The sequence below is a fragment of the Macaca mulatta genome, chromosome 14 (assembly GCF_049350105.2).
Source record: "Macaca mulatta isolate MMU2019108-1 chromosome 14, T2T-MMU8v2.0, whole genome shotgun sequence".
Taxonomy (NCBI): Eukaryota; Metazoa; Chordata; class Mammalia; order Primates; family Cercopithecidae; genus Macaca; species Macaca mulatta.
This window is the reverse complement of record NC_133419.1, coordinates 96,695,596-96,716,112: the sequence shown is the minus strand read 5'-3', so window position 1 is coordinate 96,716,112 and position 20,517 is coordinate 96,695,596. Positions and strand designations below refer to the sequence as shown.

Sequence of the window (20,517 nt, the reverse complement as noted above, 5' to 3'; positions counted from 1 at the left end):
GACCAGCTTCCGCTTTCATTGATCTTTTGTATGTTTTTTGTGTGTCTCAATTTCATTCAGTTCAGCTCTGATTTTGGTTATTTCTTCTGCTAGCTTTGGGGTTGTTCTTGGTTCCCTAGTTCCCCTGGGTGTGATGTTAGGTTGTCAGTTTGAGTTCTTTCTCATTTTTCGATGTGAGGGTTTAGTGCTGTAAACTTAACTCTTAGCACTGCTTTAGCGATGTCCAAGAGATTCTAGTATGTTGTATCTTTGTTCTCATTAGTTTTAAATAATTTCTGGATTTCTGTCTTAATTTCATTGTTTATTCAGGAGCAAGTTGTTAAATTACCATGTAATTGTATGGTTTCAAGTGATCTTCTTAGTATTGATTTCTATTTTTGTTGCACTGTGATCCAGGAGTATGGTTGGTATGAATTTGGTTTCTTTGAATTTGTTGAGTATTGTTTTGTGGCTGATTCTGTTGTAGATGGTAGAGTATGTGCCATGTGCATATGAGAAGAATGTTGTTTTTGGGTGGAGAGTTCTGTAGATGTATGTTAGGTCTGTTTGATCAAGTGTTGAGTTTAGTTCTTGAATATCTTTGTTAGTTTCTTGCCTTAGTGATCTAATATTGTCAGTGGGGTGTTGAAGTCTCTCACTATTATTGTGTGGTTATCTAAGTCTCTTTGTAGGTCTCTAAGACCTTGTTTTATGAACCTAGGTGAGCTACTGTGTTGGATGCATATATATTTAGGGTAGCTGAGTTTTCTTGTTGAATCCTTTACCCATTTTATAATGGGTATAATAATATAATGCCCTTCTTTGTCTCATTTGATCATTGTTGGTTTTAAAGTCTGGTTTTTTTTTTGTTTTTGAGACAGATTCTCGCTCTGTTGCCTAGGCTGGAGTGCAGTGGCACTATCTCGACTCACTGCAAACTCTGCCTCCTGGGTTCAAGGGATTCTCATGCCTCAGCCTCCTGAGTAGCTAAGATTACAGGCGTGCACCACCACACCTGGCTAACTTTTGTATTTTTAGTGGAGACAGGGTTTTGCCATGTTGGCCAGGCTGGTCTCACACTCCTGGCTTCAAGTGATCCACTTGCCTCAGCCTCCTGAAGTGCTGGGATTACAGGTGGAACCACCATGCCTGGCCAAGTCTGTTTTGTCTGAAATTAGAATAGCAACCCATAGTTTTGTTTTGTTTTCCATTTGCTTGGTGGGTTTTTCTTTATCCCTTTACTTTGAGCCTATATATTATCCCCTTATTTTAGTGCAAATATATCTGGCCAACTATTTTTATTACTGTTGTTTTTAATGTAATGGATGTGTTGTAAATGCTAATCTCTAAAAGAGTTCTGATTTTAGTTTAGAAAGATTTCTTGGTAAACAAGTATTTATTGAGTCTGTGTATTTTACCAAACTAGAAAACATGAATTTGCTTGAAAACATTAGCAAAGGACCAGTTTTAAATAGCTATGAATTAAAGATGAATGTGCTGAGGGAGGCATATATCCAGGAAGAGTGGGAATAATCTAAAAAGTCTTCCTAAGAAAATCACTTTTGTTTCTTAGCCCCATACATATTTGTTTTTTGCTCTAAATTTACATCTTATGCATTTTAACAGTAACTTCATTCTCTGCATTTTAGCACTATTGTCAATTACAGGATGCTGGTCCCCTTTCCCCAACCTGCATTTTTGTTTTTAAGCAGTGGTGTGTGTGTGTGTGTGTGTGTGTGTGTGTGTGTGTGTGTGTGCAGGTGTGTGCGTGTGTAAGAATATCACACTTTAGACAGTATTTTCGCATCAGAGAACTGTGAGGACAAATGAGATCATTAAGGAGAGGAGGAGTACATAGAGAAGGTAAGTTCAAGGACTGAGTGAGTTTAGGGGCACTCCAGTATTATGAGGTTAAGGAGGTGAGAAGGAACCATTACAGGAGACCTGAGAGGACTGGCTAGGGAATAGGAGAAAAACCGTGAAGAGTATAGAGGTCTAGAAGTCAAGTGTCGAAAGTGTTTCAAGGAGGAAGGTGTGATCAACTACGTTAAATGCTGCTGATAGACGAGGAGGAAGTATTAATAGGTTTAGCAAAGTGGAGGTTATTGATGACCTTGATAAAAGCATTTTTGTTGGTGTGGTGGAGGCAAAGGCCTGACTGAAGTAGATTTAGGAGAGAATGAGAAGTGAGGAATTGGAAGCACTGCATATATATTACCGGAAAGGGGTCCTGATCCAGACCTCAAGAGAGGGTTCTTAGATCTTGCTCAAGAAAGAATTTGGGGCAAGTCCATAAAGTGAAAGCGAGTTTATTAAGAAAGTAAAGGAATAAAGAATAGCTAGCTACTCCATGGGCAGAGCAGCCCCAAGGGCTGCTGCTTGCCCATTTTTGTAGTTATTTCTTGATTATATGCTAAACAAAGGGTGGATTTTTCATGATTGCCATGGCATTTGTAAACTGTCATGGTGCTTGAGGGAGTGTAGCAGTAAGGACAACCAAAGGTCACCCCGGTCACTATCTTGGTTTTGGTGAGATTTGTCTGGCTTCTTTATTGCATGCTGTTTTATCAGCAAGGTCTTCAAGACCTGTGTCTTGTGCTGACCTCCTGTCTCATCTTGTGACCTAGAATGCCTTAACCTCCTGGGAATGCAGCCCAGCAGGTTTCAGCCTTATTTTACCCAGCCCCTATTCAAGATGGAGTTGCTCTGGTTCAAACACCTCTGACATATAGACATCTCTTTCAGTGAGTTTTGCTATAAAGAAGCTCAGAGAAATGAAGCACTATTTGGAGGGATGAAGATGAGAGAAATAATACTTTGTTTCTATGCTAATTAGTGAGATTGAGTAGAAGATTTTATGATGCAGTAACTGGAGGGAAAGAATTTGCTGGAGAGATTTTCTTGTGTAAACAAGAGAGGATAGAGTTTAATGAGGGTTTCTGTTTGTTTGTTTTTTTTGTTTTTTTTAGATGGACTCTTGCTCTGTTGCCCAGCCTGGAGTGCAGTGGTCTCAGCAAGATCAAGTGCAGTGATCTTGGCTCACTTCTACCTCTGCCTTCCAGGTTCAAGTGATTCTCCTGCCTCAGCCTCCTGAGCAGCTGGGATTACAGATGTGTGCCACCATGCCCGGCTAATTTTTTTGTATTTTTAGTAGAGACGGAGTTTCACCATGTTAGCCAGGATGGTCTCAATCTCCTGACCTTGTGATCCGCCCTCCTCGGCCTTTTAAGGTGCTGGGATTACAGGCGTGAGCCACCATGCCCGGCCTAATGAAAGGTCTTTAGATGGCAATATGGATGATTTATCCATAGTAAGAGAAGGCAAGGCAGAATATACGTGCACAGATGCACACAGGTTATAGTTGAAGAGCTTGTGGAAAATCTGTGTTTGCTTCTCTATTTTTGCGTGAAACAGGAAGTTAGAACATCTAGGAAATTCAGGGTGGAGAAGATGATAGAGGGTGAAGAAAGCAAAGAACATATGAAATAGTAATCTAGCAGAATGAGAGAGTGTATGAACTAGAGAAATGTTGTGTAATATCTAGGCAGTATTAAGGGTCTAGTTGAGGTAAGTGGCCATGAATTCAACGTGAGTCTCTGTGGTGGTGGTTTTTTTCTGTAGACTCATTCAACTGTGTGGGTACAGGACTGGAATAGTCAGAAAGTTGGCTTTAAGCAGCTTTCCGTTTGACAAGGAAGTACTATGAAGTAAGCAAGTGCAAGGGAATGATTGTAATAAGAGGCATGGAATTTTAAAAGCTGGGAAAAGGGAGATGTGAGAACATGAAATAGATACTCTGGAGTGTAGTAGGAACAGTGGAGGTTTTGGTGAAATTGAACAATTCAAGGTGTTGGTTGGGGGTACTAGAGAAAAAGAGCTGGTGGTCAGACAGTAGAGTGTTTGAAATTTAAATCAGGGAGTGATTACAGTTAATTGGTAATGCCATTCCAGAGGATATGATCATTGAGGTGAATGACAGAGGTAGAATGGAAGACAAGATCATTGCAGAAGAGGAATTCAATTAACTGAATGGCCAAGGTGTTTAAATGCTCATTTATGTGAAATTGGAATCAGTAAGAATGAGAGCAGTTGGTAGTACTGGAAAGAATAATGGTAAGCCTGAAGCTAAAGCCTTAAGGAGTGAGAGAGTGACTTAGAGACAGGCAAATGTTGTCAACAAAGAGGGTGGTACATGCTGTAGTCTGATGGCATGAGGTTGAATACTTGGGGTTTTTAGAGACAGAGAGGTAGAAGAATCTGAAAATGGCAGTGAGGGACAAGGCCCAGTTTCCAGGCCTAGTTGTGGGAGAGGAATATTGGAGAGAAAATAAAAGGGCTTATTTTTCTGTCTGAGAAGGCTGTTGGGGAACAGTGTCCTCAGGTAAAAACTAGGCTTCAGTAAGCATAAAAGGTAAAAAGACCATTTAAGAAGAGCTAGAGATAAAGGTCATTTTGGTGATGATTAACCTTAAAATTCAGAAACACAGGAATAGGGAGTGAATGGTAGGTAGAATCAGAAGGGGGATTAGAATCAGGTAGTTCTGACTATTTGTGAGAACTGTTAAAAATAGAGATAAAAGGTATAATGATGTTAACTCTTACAGTCTTTAATGTGGACAGTGGTAAGACTGTCCATGTTAAAATGCAAATGATGTTGAAGGAAGGAAAGGGTAAGGTCGTGCAAGGGACAGTTACAATCTGGGGCCTCCACTTTACTTTTGCTAATGGTATTGCAGAGGCTGACAGAGAGATGAAAGGACAGTCTTACTTCATCAGAGCACAAGCACATGGATTTCCAATGCCCTTTTTTATTATTTTTTTTTTATTAATATACTTTAAGTTCTAGGGTACATGTGCATAACGTGCAGGTTTGTTACATATGTATACTTGTGCCATGTTGGTGTGCTGCACCCATCAACTCATCAGCACCCATCAACTCGTCCTTTACATCAGGTATAACTCCCAATGCAATACCTCCCCCCCACCCATAATAGGCCCCGGTGTGTGATGTTCCCCTTCCCGAGTCCAAGTGATCTCATTGTTCAGTTCCCACCTATGAATAAGAACATGTGGTGTTTGGTTTTCTGTTCTTGCGATAGTTTGCTGAGAATGATGGTTTCCAGCTGCATCCATGTCCCTACAAAGGACACAAACTCATCCTTTTTTATGGCTGCATAGTATTCCATGGTGTATATGTGCCACATTTTCTTAATCCAGTCTGTCACTGATGGACATTTGAGTTGATTCCAAGTCTTTGCTATTGTGAATAGTGCCACAATCAACATACGTGTGCATGTGTCTTTATAACAGCATGATTTATAATCCTTTGGGTATATACCCAGTAATGGGATGGCTGGGTCATATGGTACTTCTAGTTCTAGATCCTTGAGGAATTGCCATACTGTTTTCCATAATGGTTGAACTAGTTTACAATCCCACCAACAGTGTAAAAGTGTTCCTATTTCTCCACATCCTCTCCAGCACCTGTTGTTTCCTGACTTTTTAATGATTGCCATTCTAACTGGTGTGAGATGGTATCTCATTGTGGTTTTGATTTGCATTTCTCTGATGGCCAGTGATGATGAGCATTTTTTCATGTGTCTGTTGGCTGTATGTATGTCTTCTTTTGAGAAATGTCTGTTCATATCCCTTGCCCACTTTTTGATGGGGTTGTTTGTTTTTTTCTTGTAAATTTGTTTGAGTTCTTTGTAGGTTCTGGATATTAGCCCTTTGTCAGATGAGTAGATTGCAAAAATTTTCTCCCATTCTGTAGGTTGCCTATTCACTCTGGTGGTAGTTTCTTTTGCTGTACAGAAGCTCTTCAGTTTAATTAGATCCCATTTGTCAATTTTGGCTTTTGTTGCCGTTGCTTTTGGTGTTTTAGACATGAAGTCCTTGCCCATGCCTGTGTCCTGAATGGTATTACCTAGGTTTTCTTCTGGGGTTTTTATGGTATTAGGTCTAACATTTAAATCTCTAATCCATCTTGAATTAATTTTCGTATAGGGAGTAAGGAAAGGATCCAGTTTCAGCTTTCTACTTATGGCTAGCCAATTTTCCCAGCACCATTTATTAAATAGGGAATGCTTTCCCCATTTTTTGTTTTTCTCAGGTTTGTCAAAGATCAGATGGCTGTAGATCTGTGGTATTATTTCTGAGGACTCTGTTCTGTTCCATTGGTCTATATCTCTGTTTTGGTACCAGTACCATGCTGTTTTGGTTACTGTAGCCTTGTAGTACAGTTTGAAGTCAGGTAGCGTGATGCCTCCAGCTTTGTTCTTTTGACTTAGGATTGTCTTGGCAATGCGGGCTCTTTTTTGGTTCCATATGAACTTTAAAGCAGTTTTTTCCAATTCTGTGAAGAAACTCATTGGTAGCTTGATGGGGATGGCATTGAATCTATAAATTACCTTGGGCAGTATGGCCATTTTCATGATATTGATTCTTCCTATCCATGAGCATGGTATATTCTTCCATTTGTTTGTGTCCTCTTTTATTTCACTGAGCAGTGGTTTGTAGTTCTCCTTGAAGAGGTCATTTACATCCCTTTAAGTTGGATTCCTAGGTATTTTATTCTCTTTGAAGCGATTGTGAATGGAAGTTCATTCATGATTTGGCTCTCTGTCTGTTACTGGTGTATAAGAATGCTTGTGATTTTTGCACATTAATTTTGTATCCTGAGACTTTGCTGAAGTTGCTTATCAGCTTAAGAAGATTTTGGGCTGAGATGACGGAGTTTTCTAAATATACAATGAAGCCCACAAGAGAAAGCTGGAAAGATCTAAAATTGACACTCTAACATCACAATTAAAAGAACTAGAGAAGCAAGAGCAAACACATTCAAAATCTTCCAATGCCCTTTTTAAACTCTTGCTGATGGAAGCTGGGGGATAAGGAAATGGGTTGGCCTGTCTGGAGCACGAGATGCTGAATAAATAACCAATTATATGATCATCGCCATTTTACATATAAAGAAACTGAGATTCAGAGAGGTAGAACACCCTGCCCATAGTCACGTGGCTACTAAGTAGTGGGGTAAAAGAAAATGAAGCAGTCTTAAACAGTGGATGAGGAGTCAAGGAACAGTAAGATTCTATGAGATAATATCGTATTGCCATGAACCATTATCTTTATTTACTATCTATCAGATCTTATTACATGGATTCATACTGAATTCTAAATGCGGGATTAAATTACCAATCCAGCCTTCTTATGTGCAATGAATTCCTTGTTTTTCGTTGTCCAAAAACTTTAAAAATATTTATGGGAAATAGGCTTAAAGATAGTTAGTCTCTGGTAGTTCCTTCTTAACCTGTTTCCAAATCCAGTTAAGCTTTATCTGCTCCAAGGAGCGTTCCCTTATTGGTCTCAACTGAACTTCATCCTCATGCATTGAGCTTATATAATAATAAATATTGGGTATATGTTTGTGTTATATCTCCCCAGTTAGATAATAAGCACTTTGAGGGCATTTCTCCTTTTAGTTCTGTACTCCATATCAGAAGCAATATGAGATACAGAATTGGATCTGTATAATTCTGTATCTGCTTCTCTCTCTCTCTCTCTCTCTCTCTCTGGTTGTGCCACTAATTTGAACTATATTCCAAACCATTTACTTCACTTCTCTGGGCTATACTTTATCTGTAAATAAGGGGAGGGATGGGGTTTCACTAGAATGATCTCAGAAATCCTTCACATTTTTAATATTCTGTAAGTTCCTGGTTGGCTGTGAGAATAGTTGGCTACTAATGCAATACTTGCATGTGAAAGGGACAGTTTTAAAAAATATTTGGTATAATTCTAGGTACTGTATAGCTTAGTGTCCTTGAAAGGTGTGGGCAGTAGCCAAGTGGGATCAGAGTGAGAAATAAGACTGGAGAGAGTGTGGGGCCAGATAGTCTTTGACTCGTAGTGGGTATTTGTGAATGTGGGACTGAGAAGATTAAAGATAGAAATTTGAAAATCATTTGCACAGAGGTGATAATTGAATTCCCACAGAGGTGGGAATTCATGATATTTCAGAGAGAAGAAGAGAGAACCAGAGGCAAGGTCAGAGATTTCAAGAGAATCTACATTTAGGGGACAACTGGAAGAAATAACCTAGAAAAGGAGGGAGTTAAAGCTTGTAAATTTTAATGACAAGGGAAGCTTAGAGAGCAAAGAATTCCAGGAGGGAGGTAGTGATGATAGCATCAAATAATGCACAGAGGTTAAGGAAGTTGGGAACTCAGAGAAACAAGGCCCCTGGATTTGTTCCTGAGGTCATTAATGACATCTAGAAAACAGCGTCAATAGAGTACCTCTCCCAAAGTAGACTGGATGGGGCAGAAAGATGCACATGAGAGGAAGGACTGGCTTTGAACCTGAAAAGAGAAATGTTATCTTCAATAGGAAGGAAGGGTGTGTTTGGATATAGATAAGTTTATTGAAGGAAGGGCAAGAAGTTGAGGCAGTCCATGCCTCCATACCTTAACTTTTTCATTCATGTCAAATAAGTATTTCTAAAACATTATAGAGACTGTGTTGACATTGTAATTAATTTAACATTTTATTAATCAGTCCAATGGACTTTTCTCTTATTTCCCTTGACTGCTCTGTAGTATTAGGTAGTGTTAACTACTTATTTTGAATAGTTTCATTTGCTAAGTATTAAATCTTGTTTTATATCTTGTCCCTCTGCTACATAATTCAATTTTATGGATTTGATTTAGCTGTCACCTAGCTGTAACCTCTCGATAGAATGTTAAAGCTGTATTTCTGCTTGCTTAATGAATATATCCACTTTGATATTTTGCAAGAACCTCAAGTTTGATGTTCAGTGATATCAAAATCTTTTGAATTATTTCCACATGCCGCATACTAGCCAAACCTGCTCACTCTTCTGTATTTTCTCTCTTTGTCATTATGTGGCATAGTTCCATTGTCTATTAAGTGATCTTACTGCTCTAATACAGTAACTTACTAACTGACGTAAGTTCCTCTAGAATTTTTTTCCACAGCGCATGCTCCATAACCTGAGCAGAATGTCTCTGCACATAGAACTATTTGACACTTCTACTGAGAAATGTTTGATGGCTTCCCTTTGTCCTCAGAATATAATCTGAATTTTTAGCATGGTATCGAGGTTTATTCACAGAACACAGCTTGAACCTTTCTTGCCTCCACAAAGCCCAGTCACATAGGTTTCCCCAAATGATCTATTTATTTAAGCTATTCTCTCTCAGGAATGTTTTTACTCTTCTGCTTTACCATCAAATCCTACTAACAGGTCACTGTCCAGCAAATATGACATTTTTCAAGCTTGCCTCAGCTTTCCCAGTCATATTTAGTCCTTTCCTCCTCTGTGCTCCTGTAGTTTTCTTTTTTTTTTTTAACCATTCTTGTAGCATTCATCAAAATCAGATTCATAGACAGTTAAAAAGGAGTCTGTCTCTCCCATGAGTCTATAATTTGGGAGCACATATAACATTGTATTACATATATGTCTTCATAGAACACTCATATAACCGATAAGCAGTGAATCAACATTGCCTGAATGAATGAATGAATGAACAAATATATGATCATGTAAAATCTAAAATCCTTTGGCCTTGCTACCACCTCAATCTTAAAAAATTTCAAGACAGAAATCAGCAGCTCCTCAAATGACCTGTTTCTTCTTTACTGTCTAATTTGGCACACTGACTTTTCAGTCAGCAAGACTGGGGATCATATTTTGAGTCTTCCTTCTTCCTTGTTTTTCATGTCAAGTCAGCTACTAAATTCTATTCTGTTTCCAAAATGTCCCATATGTCCACTCCTATTTTATTTTTACTGCTAGTTTAGGCTCGCGATACCTTTGACTTGAGAAGATTTCCTAATAGTCTTGTAACAGATTTTCCCTCTCTTGTAATCCATTTTTTGATTTGTTGTTAAAAGTCTTCCTAAAGTACAGAAACTTTCAGAGGTCTCTCATTGCTTACAGAAATACCAACTTCTTATTCAGCAATTTTTTACTCTGTAATCCAAACCTACCTTTTCGGGCTTATCTCTAATTGTGCCTTATAAGTACCCTGTACTCCAATAAAAGTGATGTGCCTCCTCCAGTTGCTTTAACATGTCTTGAATTTCCTACTATGTCCTTTTTCATGCTGTTCCTTTGCTTAGTGAAACTGAGAGTATTGAACCTCATTTATCTTCTGGCTAACATAAAATGCCACCTCTTTCATAAAAGCCTTTCTTGAGCCTCTAAATTAAAACTTTATATGAACTTTTCATATACAGCATTGTTAGGTGGTCTCTATCCCCAATATTGTGGATATATTTTGAAATGTAAGACATTTGAAATAGAATCAGTACTTAGCTAAATAGGTATAATTTCTGGTAAAATCACATAATATAAACAACACCCAAGGGCTTTGTTTCTCCAAACCCCCAGGGATTTGTTTCTCTTTCTCACACCCATTTATCATGTTCTGTTTGTGTTGTGTGTGTGTTTGTAGAAACAACATCTCACTGTGTTGCTGTGCTTGTGTTAAGTACACTAGTGAAAGTTCACCAAAAGCAGCAAGGGTCATATTTATCTCTGTATCTCTAGGGGTTCCTAGATGAGTATTTTCTTTCTTATTGTAGGCACTAAAAAAGGCATTGGTTAAACTGAGAAATGGGATAACCAAAATAATATGCTGCTGAAGGGAGATGATCATTTATAGAATCAGAACTAAGAAAAAAACATTTTTTTTACAAAACCAACCAGGCCATTAGTAATTATAGAAAGAACAATTTCAGGGCATCATTTGATAGTGGCAGAAGCTAGATTCCAAGAGATTAAGCAGTGAATGGGCATTGAGAAATGGAGGCAATGATGATAGACACCTAAGAATGGAATATGATCTGCAGATTTGGGAAGAGACTTGTGAACAAAAACCATATGTAGTATTTGAAAGAAAAAGGAGTTTGCTGTCAGAAATGCAAGTACCAAGTGCATTACTCCAAAGTGTTTCCATTTTTTTAGATTGGCAGAAAAGTACTCCATGTGAGTCAGGCAGGCCACTGAAGCGAGTAAGCAGCTCCAGTGTGCTGAGGTCACAAGGTTAGAGTAAGTGTGTGAATCACAGAATAAGAAGACTTGTAAACATAACCTTGTTGAACACTGGCAAGGGTGATGTCCTGGAGTCAATTGAGTTTACATTAGTCTGGTCCAGTTTAGTCTGATTAAATTATTTATTTAGAGAGAAGAGTTACTGAACCAACTGTGTATGTATTCTTAGGGGGTCTCTCTCCCCAAAATTATTGTGGATATATTTTGAAATGTAAGTCATTTGAAATAGAATCACTACTTAGCTAAATAGGTGTAGTTTCTGATAAAATCACATGATATAAACAATGAAAATATTTAAAGGAATTGTGGCTAATGTTTGATAGATGTCATTTCTATTTGTAAGTAAGGGTGTTGAATTTGCACAGTGATAGTCCAGAGCTCCTGAAATTTATGCAGTTGTTGGGTTTAGTTTCCCTTTGACTCCATTATACATAAATATTCTCTTAAAGACTTTATTGTAAGAAACACAATATTGGATTAATTCTATTTAGTCTTTGTGTCTTTATATTTAAGACTGTGATTACATAATTAAAATACTAAAAAATTTCAAATATGAAGCTGTTTTTAGCACATGTATGTGTGCATCATGTGTGTATAAAAAGTTTAATTTTTTAGTATTTATCTGCATAATGTATGGATGTTACGAAAGGTAGAATACTCATTTCAGAAGCCCTGGACCACTTTAGAACTAAAAGGGATCATCTGGGCCAAGATTCTTAACCTTTAAGTCCCTAACATTGTAAGCACTTCAGGAAATAGCTTTCATGGGATTTTCAAAGAGGTCTGTGACCACCAAAAAAGTTAAGAACCACTAACAGTCTAATTGGTACTTTTCACAGAATGACAGTACAATGGGGAGTGGGAATTAAGTGACTTGGCCAATGATACTGCTGTTAGCTAGATAGGACTAATCCTGGTTTCTCAATTCCCAGCTACTTCTTTAACCATCCCAGTGGAAATAACATAGTCAAAAACCAGCTCCCACCAGTTTTTTTTTTTTTTTTTAGATTATCATTCTTTTAATACAACCTCTTAAAATAAATGTTTGTCTCAGTATCCTAGGAAGTCTTTTGATGGGAATGGGACATGATATATGGTATACAGAATAATATGTGCACAATAACAACTCCAGAAGGAAAACTAGACTTTCATCTTCCCTACCCATGTTTTATCCCTCTCCCTCCTTTCACAGATTTCTTTTTTGTTTTATCTTCCATATTCTAGTGAGATAATTCAGTCTTCTGATCATTCTCATTCAGTCTTTCACTCCTTAACAAATATTTCCTGAGTGTCTTCTTTATACCAAGTGCTATGCTAGGTCCTAGGAATAGAATGTTGAGCAAAACCAACAGGATCCCTTCTCCTTGAAGTATGACATCTTAGGAAGCATAGTCATTAATCAAGACAGGCATGGTGTCTTGCATCTGTGATTCTAACTTCTTGGGAGCCTGAGTGGGGAGGATCACTTGAGTCCAAGAGTCTGAGGTTGCACTGAGCTATGACTGCACCATTGCACTCCAGCCTGGGTGACAGAGCAGACCCTGTCTCAAAAAAAAAAAAAAAAGACATTAAACATTTGCAAAGATACGTAAGAAGAGACTGGTGGTAAGTGAAAAGAATGAAAAGCACAAAGTGCTATGAGAGTGGCCATGGGAGCACTGGTTTTGTCTGGGGCATCTGATTGGATTTTCCCAAGGAGATGATATTTCAGTTGAGAAGAGTTTGGCAGAACCATGCTTCCTGCAGAGGGCTAGCTAATTTCAGAATCTCAAAGAAGGCTAGTGTGGTTGAACTGGGGAGAGCAAGGGGAGAGAGAGATACACAAAAGGAACTGGAGAAGGAGGCAAGGATTAGATTATGTAGCAACTTGAGGCGGTGGTAAGGTATTGATCTTTATCTTGAGAGCAGTAGGGAGCCATTGAAGGATTTTAAGCAGGGGAATGACATGGGTTGTTTCCACTTTTTGGCTATTGTGAATAATGCTGCTATGAACATTCATGTACATATTCATGTACATTCATGTGTTTTTAATATACATTTTGTTTTTCTCTGGTAAACTTTTTTCTGTGTGTGGAAAAAATTTTCATTTCTCTTGGGTTTATTTTTAAAAGTGGAATTGCTGGATCATAGGGTAATTCTGTGTTTCACCTTTTAAGGAACTACCAGAGTGTTTTCCAAAGTGGCTATACCATTTTACATTCCCACAAGCAGTGCATGAGTGTTCCGATTATTCCACATCTTTGCCAACACCTGCTATTGTGTTTTTTAAAACATTTTATAGACAGTATAGTGTGTGTGAAGTGATAACTCATTGTATTCCCCTTGCTTTTTATTAGCTAGGCTTTTAAGCCTGGTATTTAGATTTCAGCAAATTACAGCCTTTTATCTGTTTAGTTTGAAAAAACTACTTATTTATAAAATATGCCTTGTAGTTTCTCAAGCCCTTTATTTTTACTTTTTTTCCCTTTGTATGTGATTTCCAAAGCCTCGCTCTGATTCATTCACTCATTAAAGGCCCAACCTCAGTTTCTTCTGTTTCCTTCATTAGCACTTGGAGCCACCTGAAATAGTTGATATTTGGCCATCTGACCTATAAAAATAGCAATTTCAAATGGTCCAACTTAATACATTTCTTGGCTTCCTCTAGTCATAATTATTACTATTTCCTTTGGGTTTTTTTTCCTCCTGGCCCTTGTTTGTACCTCTCATGGTATTATTGATATGCTTGTGTGGTATAATGTCTTTTATTGGGCAGAAATCTGAAGTGCAGAGGCTGTTTCATAACCCAATGTTTTGTATATAGAAAGGGCATGGTAATTGTTAAAATTTTTTTCAAGGGAGAAAAGAACATGAAAATGGTTTCTTCATGAAATTATCTTGTGTAATTGGAGTGTGTGTCAGTGGGAGTAAACAGTTTTGGGAAATGTAGAAAACAGTAACAGGCAAAAGGAACATTCGATTTTTACTCATATTTTCTCAGTGAAAAGTTATTATTGGTGATGTAATTGTGTACCCTCTTCCATTGGTACTGTCTTCTTCTTTTTAGTCCTTTTTAGAACTTAAGAGCTTTCTTTATATAGAAGAAAAGTAATTTTAAGCAGTCAATTTCAAATTGGAGTTACTTTTCTTCAAATTTTCAAGAAACTCTTTTGGTAACTTTAATCTTCTATGATAGTTTCACTTTTAAACTGCATTTGCAATGCCAAGACACGTGCTTCCATAGTGGGAATAATATTTATTTTTCTAATACTTTGAACATAATGCCATTCAAGAGACGTAAGTTCTTATTTCGTAAACATTAGGCCACTAATTATAGTTCTTGCCTTAGAACTTTTGCCATTATAATTTTATTCATGTAGCTAATCTGACTTGAGGGATAATATGTGTGCAGTAATACTCAGTTGTCATAAATAATAATAGCTACATGTGCCACGTATTCTGTTTTCAATGTTTTACATATTTTATTTTGAGAAGGTTGTTTGCTCAGATTGTAGTAAAGAAAGAATCTTGAAATAGTAAATAATAATAATATGTGGTGAGAGGAGCTTTTAGGTGAGTAAATGCAATATAATGTTACAGGTATTATGATAGAAATATGTACAGTGTACAGTAAAAGAAGCAGTAGTTACGTCTACAAAATAGATGGGACACAAAGGGCATGGAAGATTATAAAGGACATTAGAGACAGAGACAATAAGATTATCAAAGGCACAGAGGCATGAAATGGCTAGAGAACTTAAGAAATCTGCAAGCCATTCCCATTGGTTCCAGATAAGTAAAAACTACAGCTGGATATGTAGAACAAGGGCCAGATTGTCGAAAACTGAGTGTTATGCTGAGGAGTTTTGGCTTGATTTGGTAGGTAGTGAGGAATCAATGAAGATTTAAGCAAGGGATTGATATGATCAGATTTGGGTTTTGGAAAGATCACTTTGGTTTTGGTTTGGGATGATATATTGGATGAGTTGGAGAAAAGAGACAAGTAATTTGCAGTAGTCCAGAAAAGTGGTGTTAGGATGATAAAAAGTAGGATAGAAGATAGACCCAAGGGATGGTACAGAAATAGACTGTACAGGACTTTGGATTGATTGGATGTGATAGCTGTGTGGGAGAAAAAGATAGTTATGGTTTAAAAAAGTCACTTGGGGAATGGGAGAATCATTGAGCACTGTGTTGGGCCTAGCTGATGTTTCTAATTATAAGTCTTAAGTGGCCCCAGTTTGAAGATTTCCTTTACTAGTAGCCAAGAAAGATGGTTATGTTGGTCCACATTTAGGGATTAGCAGGACAGTCATGGCTAATGGATATGGATATAGGGACACTGATGGTTAGGAAGGGAAGTGAAGTGGGCAAGGGAGGGCAATGAATCATGAAGGATAATAAAAAATAGAGATGTTGAGGGTCTGGGTAGCTCTACTAGGTTGAAGATGAGATGAAGGGAAAGTTAAAAAAGTTAAATATTTAGAAAGGGTCAGCATCAGGTCAAAGATTAATTTCCTCAAGTTTAAGATTATGGTGGCAGGGTAATTCCCAGAAATGATAAAGTCCAAGGTGTAATAACAAGATGTACATTACTGAAGTGGGAATGTGTATGAGGGATATAGGAATTGAGGAATTTTGAGCTAGATGGTTGATAGTTTATGGATAATAAAATTCCCATAATGATGGCAGCTTTGGAGTAGAAAGAAATGCTGGAGAAGAAAGTGAGCCAGATGAGAAAACCCTTAGTGAGTGAGGAGGATGGGTGGGTGGATGATAGTAACAAGGAGGTTGTATACTGAAAAGCCATGAACCTTAGAGGAAGAAGGCTTTTATATATGAAGATGCAAAAATAATACTAATGCAGAAGCCTGAAAGTTCAGCTGGGAAAATGCTTGTTTCATCTTTGGGCATTGTTAGATGTGGGAAAAGAAAAAAGTCTCTTATTAAAGTCTGCAGGGAAGTGGATTCCTGTGAGGGAAGGTCAGTTGAGGCAGAGGTGAAGGGGAGAATCCTGTTAAAGATGTAGGGGAGTTTATTCACTGTGGACAAAAACATTCAGATGAAGATTAGGAAGAGAGTTAGTAGTTGAAGAAGGCTTGGACAGAGAAAAGTGAGGTATAGGAAACACACAGTAATATGGTAATGAACATATGCGACAGAGTGTTGAGTAGAAGTTTTAGCACGTGGAAGAGAGGCCCAGGTTGACAAGGAAAACAGGAATGTTTGGATGGACTGAGGTGAAGTGTGTAGGCCTAGGAAATCTGAGGACCAAAATGGTATCGGTTACTTAATGAAGTTAGAGACTGCAGTTTCTGCTCCAAGTTCAAATGCCTTGCTAATTACAAGATTCTTATTCTTTGGAGTTTGTAATTTAAAAAAGAGGTGGCCATGTAACTGAAGTTCTCTAGTCTAATGTGGGAAGTGTTAAGTGCAGTTATAGATAAAGTCTATGAAAGTGTAGAAGACTGAGAGTTTAGTTCCAACTGGAAGACCTTCTTGGAAGACTCCAAGACTTCTTGGAGAAGCTAGGTTTTTAAACCAGGTCTTAGAGGGTAGGTAGGATGTTATTAAATAGATTAGGGTAAAGGAACATTCTATTTTGGAAAGCCCTGAAGCAAAGGCATGAATTTTGGGAAATACAGAGCTTGTTTGTGGAACAGTTCATAAAAAATAAACATAGAGAGCTTGACTTCAAGATGAGCAAGGGAGAAGTGGAAAAAAAGCAGTGGAAATTAGCGTGTGTTATACCGGTAGCTATGGTGACTACAAGCATGTACAGAGCCAGTATGACAGAAGAAAACAAACAACTACAGAAAAGAGAACTATGCATCCTAGTGTGCCCATGGCCACCTTCAGTCTGAGTAGCTGCTAAAGGCAGCACTTCACGTTTATACCAGAAGTTTTAACAGTTCTGCTGCGCTTGTGTGCGCCTGTGTGATTACTCGCTCTCTCACATGCTGTCTCCCTCTCGTTCTCTCTCTCCCTCTCTCCTGTGTGCTCTCTCTCCTCCCTCTCTCCCCCACTCTCTGCCTCTCTCTCTCTCTGCGCGCGCGCGTTTCTGCCATAATCACGAGAACAGTACTATGATGTATTCCCACACCGTACCCCTCCAGCCCCTCAGTATTTGCCTGGAGAGTGAAACCCTTTGTAGACTGGTTACACAGAAATATACATTAGTGCTTATTCAACTATAACACTATGGATCATAATATCTGCCTGTGTTTATGTGTCTGAAAAGAGAAGGTAATAATTAAAGGCTGTTTACCACACTTTGGCTTGAAAGACTGATTCTTTGAATCTGAGACTGCAAAGTACAAGTTCCAGTACCTGGATTTGTTATTTTCTCTCTCTTAAATTTATTTACTTTATGCTTTGGCTCTAAAGAGCCATTTGGTTGTTTTTTTTTTTTCTTTTTTTTTTTTTTTTTGGTGACAGAGTCTTGCTCTGTTGTCCAGGCTGGAGGGAAGTGGTATGATCTCAGCTCATTGCAACCTCTACCTGCCAGGTTCAAATGATTCTCATGCTTCAGCCTCCTGAGTAGCTGGAACTACAGGCATGTGCCACCACTCCTGGCTAATTTTTTATTTTTAGTAGAGAGGGGGTTTCACCATGTTGCCCAGGCTGGTCTTGAACTCCTGGGCTCAAGCGATCCATCCTCCTCGGCCTCCCAAAGTGCTGGGATTACAGGCGTGAGCCACCACACCCAACCAGAGAGCCATTTGGTTTCTTGGCGCTACATGCTACAATAGTCTTTCTGTCAGTATTATTCTTCTAGGTAATACACTTTCTATAATTTCAAGTTATATTCAATTGCCTTTAAGAGGTTTTCTGTTCTCCCAGAAGGGCATATGCATATAAAATAGCATTATACATTTGAACTTGCCATAACTAGACTTTTTGAGATGTTGATTGCTATATTGTGTTTGACTGTATAGAACAGACTCTATTGCAGAGATTTTAAACATTTTAGTTCATTTATTTTATTAAAAAGTTTTTATTTTATTTAATTTTTTGAGATGGATTCTTGGCATGTTACCCAGGCTGGTCTCAAATTCCTGGGCTCAAGTGATCCTTCTGCCTCAGTCTCTCAAGCATCTTGGACTACAGGCACACACAGCCATGCTCACCCATTTATGTTACATAACAAGAATTCCAGAGGTAGAGAGTTGTTGGCCTAGTGATGCTACAAAAACCTATGCTCATCCTATTCTTTGGCTCCCTGTCCTCAGCAGGCCAGCATCTTGCTAATGTTTATAAGATGGCTCTTGTGTTTCCAAACTTTACATTCTTATTTCAGGCAAGAGAAATGGGAAAGGATAAAGACTGCCCTGCTGTTTCTGCTCCTCTTTATTAAGAAAATAAAAGGTTTCTATAATCATTAGCAGATTTCCCGCTAAATCCCACTGACTGGAATTGACTCACATGGCTCTCCTAGCCACAAGGAAGAGAATAGCAAGCCTCTTATCTTCAGCAGGGCACAATCTACCCTGATCAAAGAGAGAAAGGGGAATTTATTTGAAGTAGGAAGCTAACAATGTCTGTCAAAGTACTGTGCTTAAAATTTGGTTATTTTACCTGTTATTTTAAGGAAAATGACATTTAATCAGAATTTATATACAAAGAAAAAGGAAAACATTCACAGCCTATCACTTTTTCTTTCCTTACATTATAAAACTATGTAATATAATTTCTTATGACTACTTTTTTGTATAATAGTATAGGTTGTTGGAAATACTATGTTGTGTTTGCACCAGAATACCACTTTTCATTCATTTAAATGAAGTGACAATTTCTTTTTGGGGGAGGTGATTTGAACATTGTATAAGTATTTTAGATATTCTTGTTATAGACAGGTTTGTAATGAATAAATGGAATTTGTTTTAAAGCTAAATGGTTCTTAATACTATCACAACTCAAAGGTGAAGTATTTCCTCAAAATCTAGTGAAAAAAATTTTGACTTCTGGTATAAGGAAGACTTTTAATATGTTTTAGAAAAATACATTTTTGAAAATCTGAACTTAAAGACTCAATTCAAGGTATTTGAGGTTTTTCTACCATTGATCTTACCTTAAATAATTTTAACTTTGTTTTACTGATAAGAGGAAATGAATCAGTTACTCAGTTTGTGGCATATTGTCACAGATTTTAAAATTTAACAAGCATAATACATATTAACAGTGTACACAGGTCCTAAAGTAGATTTTGTGGAAAATAAAAAAGAAGTATAGGCTTGAGCATGGTAGTCCATGCGTGAAATCCCGATACTTCTGGAGGCTGAGTGAGAGGATCGTTTGAGGCCAGGAGTTTGAGGAGAATAGCCTGGATAACATAGTGAGACCTCATTTCTCCCCCGTGCTCCCCCCTCCCCCCAAAAAGACATAATTTTTGTTCTTGGGGCACTAGTTGGTGAGATAAAATAAACAATGAAAGTGTGATCAGGTATCAGAAGTTTGGCCAGGCACGGTGGCTCACACCTGTAATCTCAGCACTTTGGGAGACCGAAGCAGGTGTATCACTTGAGGTCAGGACTTCAAGACCAGCCTGGCCAACATGGTGAAACCTCGTCTCTACAAAAATACAAAAATTCAAAAATTAGTCGGGTATGGGGGCAGGTGCCTGTAATCCCAGCTACTCAGGAGGCTGAGACAGGAGCATCGCTTGAACCTGTGAGGCAGAGGTTGCAGTGACCCGAGATCGCACCATTGCACTCCAGTCTGGGTGACAAGAGTGAAACTCTGTCTCAAAAAAAAAAAAAAAAGCTCTATAGGAATTTAAGAAAGTAAAAGTAACTGTCGAGTGATTACTTATAATGGAAGAAGTAGATACTTAAGGCAGGGCTGTTTGATGTGGTGGGAAGGTACAAGGTACAAAGAGCTTCTCTTTCCATCTTTATCTGTTCTTTTATCCATTCAGCCTTATTCAACTATTTGTAGTGTCTAAGATGTTCTGTAGACTTTGATACTTCTATACCTTTGCATTGCCTTTTGTTAGTTTTTGAAATTTCCTTGTTTGTCTGATGATCTCCTATCTTTCGAGACTCAGTTTGAATATCATCTCCTCTGAGACATCTTCCCTGAACTTTCTGGCCAGAATTGGCTGCTTCCTTTTCTTTTCTCCCGTAGATACTTGTATGTATGTGGGGTGTTTGTGTGTGTGTGTGTGTGTGTGTGTGTGTGTGTATGTGTTTCTATTTATAGTCATCACATTGCACCACTTATTTACTTGTCTGTGTCACAAGCTTGTGAGCTTCATGAACATGAGGATGATGTCGTATTTATTTTCAAATCACAGTGCCTGGTGTAGTGGTTTTGTACATTGGACCACTTAATGAATGTTCTTTGGATGAATGAATGGATGGGTGAATGGATAAAAAGAAGGAATTATCCTGGAGTGTCTTCATGAGTATTGGGAGTCTGTCCAGAGGGAACTTAGATCGTAAGAATACTTGACCCAGCAGGAATAGTTTGTAATTTGT

At 38.1% G+C, this 20,517-nt stretch overlaps 1 protein-coding gene across 7 annotated transcripts in view; it reads left to right on the top strand.

The window, feature by feature from the left end:
- MTMR2 (myotubularin related protein 2) overlaps positions 1-20,517 on the top strand; it is an 87,229-nt gene that overhangs the window by 17,259 nt on the left and 49,453 nt on the right.